Source organism: Erpetoichthys calabaricus, chromosome 2, assembly GCF_900747795.2.
Source record: "Erpetoichthys calabaricus chromosome 2, fErpCal1.3, whole genome shotgun sequence".
NCBI lineage: Eukaryota > Metazoa > Chordata > Cladistia > Polypteriformes > Polypteridae > Erpetoichthys > Erpetoichthys calabaricus.
Window position 1 is genome coordinate 205,233,771 of NC_041395.2, and position 5,203 is coordinate 205,238,973.

Below are 5,203 nucleotides of genomic sequence, written 5' to 3' on the forward strand. Positions count from 1 at the left end.
ATATCAAGTCCCGACTGATCAGCGAGTATACAGTGGTGTGAAAAACTATTTGCCCCCTTCCTGATTTCTTATTCTTTTGCATGTTTGTCACACAAAATGTTTCTGATCATCAAACACATTTAACCATTAGTCAAATATAACACAAGTAAACACAAAATGCAGTTTGTAAATGGTGTTTTTTATTATTTAGGGAGAAAAAAAAATCCAAACCTACATGGCCCTGTGTGAAAAAGTAATTGCCCCCTGAACCTAATAACTGGTTGGGCCACCCTTAGCAGCAATAACTGCAATCAAGCGTTTGCGATAACTTGCAATGAGTCTATTACAGCGCTCTGGAGGAATTTTGGCCCACTCATCTTTGCAAAATTGTTGTAATTCAGCTTTATTTGAGGGTTTTCTAGCATGAACCGCCTTTTTAAGGTCATGCCATAGCATCTCAATTGGATTCAGGTCAGGACTTTGACTAGGCAACTCCAAAGTCTTCATTTTGTTTTTCTTCAGCCATTCAGAGGTGGATTTGCTGGTGTGTTTTGGGTCATTGTCCTGTTGCAGCACCCAAGATCGCTTCAGCTTGAGTTGACGAACAGATGGCCGGACATTCTCCTTCAGGATTTTTTGGTAGACAGTAGAATTCATGGTTCCATCTATCACAGCAAGCCTTCCAGGTCCTGAAGCAGCAAAACAACCCCAGACCATCACACTACCACCACCATATTTTACTGTTGGTATGATGTTCTTTTTCTGAAATGCTGTGTTCCTTTTATGCCAGATGTAACGGGACATTTGCCTTCCAAAAAGTTCAACTTTTGTCTCATCAGTCCACAAGGTATTTTCCCAAAAGTCTTGGCAATCATTGAGATGTTTCTTAGCAAAATTGAGACGAGCCCTAATGTTCTTTTTGCTTAACAGTGGTTTGCGTCTTGGACATCTGCCATGCAGGCCGTTTTTGCCCAGTCTCTTTCTTATGGTGGAGTCGTGAACACTGACCTTAATTGAGGCAAGTGAGGCCTGCAGTTCTTTAGACGTTGTCCTGGGGTCTTTTGTGACCTCTCGGATGAGTCGTCTCTGCGCTCTTGGGGTAATTTTGGTCGGCCGGCCACTCCTGGGAAGGTTCACCACTGTTCCATGTTTTTGCCATTTGTGGATAATGGCTCTCACTGTGGTTCGCTGGAGTCCCAAAGCTTTAGAAATGGCTTTATAACCTTTACCAGACTGATAGATCTCAATTACTTCTGTTCTCATTTGTTCCTGAATTTCTTTGGATCTTGACATGATGTCTAGCTTTTGAGGTGCTTTTGGTCTACTTCTCTGTGTCAGGCAGCTCCTATTTAAGTGATTTCTTGATTGAAACAGGTGTGGCAGTAATCAGGCCTGGGGGTGGCTACGGAAATTGAACTCAGGTGTGATACACCACAGTTAGGTTATTTTTTAACAAGGGGGCAATTACTTTTTCACACAGGGCCATGTAGGTTTGGATTTTTTTTCTCCCTAAATAATAAAAACCATCATTTAAAAACTGCATTTTGTGTTTACTTGTGTTATATTTGACTAATGGTTAAATGTGTTTGATGATCAGAAACATTTTGTGTGACAAACATGCAAAAGAATAAGAAATCAGGAAGGGGGCAAATAGCTTTTCACACCACTGTATATGGTAGTTGGATCCTGATTCAGTGTTTTGAAGAATGCAATGTAGCCAATAGCAGGCACTGTTGAACTTTTTAGTTTTTCTAAATTTGCGTATTCCATTACAGGGTTACTAGAGACTGGAGCCTATCGAAGGGAGACTTAACTATACCAGAGCCAGAGAAAATATGCTAATGTCACATGACAATGACCAGGCTAGGATTTGAATTTAAACTTTCAGATGTTTGAGACAGCTAACCCTAGATAGGAAGGCATGCCAGTTCTTTGGGAGGGCAGCATCACATCAGGTCTAGAAACAGTGCTCTTCACTTTTTTTTGTTAGCACCTTCTTTTACTGTAAAAGACATTAGATTCAGTGACTGACTGGCAGTTTTATGGGCAGGTAAGAGATTTTTTTTTTTTTTTGTTTAATCTGTACCACTTTTTTGGTACAATTGACAGCAGGTAAAACTTGGTAACCTTCAAACCCACTGTTGAATTTTCTCTTCATTTTCTAACTCACTTAATCCAATTTAAGGTCACATGGGTTCAGAGCCAATCCTGGCAGCACTGGATGCCAGGTCTGATATAGCCAAGGTTCATTTACACACACCTACTGACAGACACACTCGAACAGGGCCAGTTCACCCAACCAACATGTATTTGAGGATGTAGAGTGACGTTCAGACATGGGGAGGAAGGACTCTGGATGCAGCACCACTGAATTTTATAACAAGTAATTGGCATCTATCCGCGTGGGGAATTTGGAACAAAAAAACCTGACAGCTGAAAAGGGAGTGGCCAATTGAGTTGCATGATATCCTCGGCAGCAACAGATCAGGTAACAAGGAGATTAGTGACACTTTATATCTGAAAATGAACAAAGAGGACGGTATACAACAGGAATGCAAACACGATCAGAACACATTCAGCTTCCTGCGTGGAGGTGTGTGGCCCTCAATGACTCCATTTAGCTCAAAAGACGCCCTCCAGCCCAGCAGCTTTCAACAGGCCTCGTCACACACTTGGCACTGACCTTGGAGAGGTCAGGGTTCTGTCCTACAAGTGAAAAGCAACCCTTTTTCATGCTTTTCTGGGCCCAGTCCACTGGAAATAGATGATTAGGATTATAATTGGATTGTAAGTATATTTGAAGATAAGGGTTAGGGTAGCAAAAAAATGCACTGAAAGTTACAGGTCCATAAATATCTGGACAAAGACAACTTTTTTCTAATTTTGGTTCTGTACATTACCACAATGAATTTTAAATGAAACAACTCAGATGCAGTTGAAGTGCAGACTTTCAGCTTTAATTCTGTGGGGTGAACAAAACGATTACATAAAAATGTGAGGCAACTAAAGAATTTTTTTAACATAATCCCTTCATTTCAGGGCCTCAAAAGTAATTGGACAAATTAAATAACTGGAAATAAAATGTTCATTTCTAATACTTGGTTGAAAACTCTTTGCTGGCAGTGACAGCCTGAAGTCTTGAACTCATGGACATCACCAGATGCTGGGTTTCCTCCTTTTTAATGCTCTGCCAGGCCTTTACTGCAGCGGCTTTCAGTTGCTGTTTGTTTGTGGGCCATTCTGTCTGAAGTTTAGTCTTCAACAAGTGAAATGCATGCTCAATTGGGTTAAGATCAGGTGACTGACTTGGCCATTCAAGAATTTTCCACTTCTTTGCTTTAATTAACTCCTGGGTTGCTTTGGCTGTATGTTTTGGGTCATTGTCCATCTGTATCGTGAAACACCGCCCAATCAATTTGACTGCATTTAGCTGGATTTGAGCAGACAGTATGTCTCTGAACACCTCAGAATTCATTCGGCTGCTTCTGTCCTGTGTCACATCATCAATAAACACTAGTGTCCCAGTGCCACTGGCAGCCATGCACGCCCAAGCCATCACACTGCCTCCACTGTGTTTTACAGATGATGTGGTATGCTTTGGATAATGAGCTGTTCCACGCCTTCTCCATACTTTTTTTTTGCCATCATTCTGGTAGAGGTTGATCTTGGTTTCATCTGTCCAAAGAATGTTTTTCCAGAACTGTGCTGGCCTTTTTAGATGTTCTTTAGTAAAGTCCAATCTAGCCTTTCTATTCTTGAGGCTTATGAGTTGCTTGCACCTTGCAGTGCACCCTCTGAATTTACTTTCATGCAGTCTTCTCTTTATGGTAGACTTGGATATTGATACGCCTACCCCCTGGAGAGTGTTGTTCACTTGGTTGGCTGTTGTGAAGGGGTTTCTCTTCACCATGGAAATGATTCTGCGATCATCCACCACTGTTGTCTTCCGTGGACGTCCAGGTCTTTTTGCGTTGCTGAGTTCACCAGTGCTTGCTTTCTTTCTCAGGATGTACCAAACTGTAGATTTTGCCACTCGGAATATTGTAGCAATTTCTCAGATGGGTTTTTTCTGTTTTTGCAGCTTAAGGATGGCTTCTTTCACCTGCATGGAGAGCTCATGTTGTCTGTTCACAGCAAAATCTTCCACATGCAAGCACCACACCTCAGATCCACTCCAGGCCTTTTATCTGCTTAATTGATAATGACATAACGATGGACTTGCCCACACCTGCCCATGAAATAGCCTTTGAGTCAATTGTCCATTTACTTTTGAGCCACTGAAATGAAGGGATTGTGTTAAAAAATGCTTTAGTTGCTTCACATTTTTATGCAATCATTTTGTTCACCCCACTGAATTAAAGCTGAAAGTTTGCACTTCAACTGCGTCTGAGTTGTTTCATTTAAAATTCATTGTGGTAATGTACAGAACCAAAGTTAGAAAAAAGTTGTCTCTGTCCAAATATTTATGGACCTAACTGTATAAACTGATTCATCTGTGAAATCAGAGTAGGTGCTTTTCAAACCTTCATGCCATGAAATATGTACCAGTGAACTGATGCATGCTGTATACAGCACAGGCCTGACACGTGTAATCAGAAAATTTCCACGAGTATGTATGCATTATGAAATACTAATGGTGGACATCAGGCGCAACACATGTATCGGCTGAGAACGGAGTGCCATACTCTTAACATACATGATGCATCTTTTGAATTGCCAGTTGGCCTACCACACAAGTCTTTACGTTGAAAGAGTAAAATAATCATATCTGAAAAAAAAATGAATGCTGACACTGCTACAACATTCTGCCTATGCACAGACAGTTGGAGTTTTGCTGTTCCACAAAATAAGAAATGTACAGTTTACAGAGTGTGAGAATGTTACATTATTGAGGAGCCCAACAGGAAATGTAGTAGCTTGCCCTCTCTTTTCAGCTCCCATCTTCTGTGGTCTTTGCTGTACCCAAAGTGGAAAGAAAAACGGGTAAATGGGAGGTCCCTGATCATGTAAACTGATACATTTGCGATATTGTATAATCAAGTAACGTATAACAAATAACTCAAAAAACATCCAAAGTAAATGATTCAAAAGACCAACTCAAAAGAAGTCAATTTAGCTGCCTGACCTATAAAATAATACTGGCCAAATGACAGAACTATAGAAGCTACTTGGTTAGAATACAGAGCACAGTGCTCTGGATCCATACACTCTGTCACATGGGGCT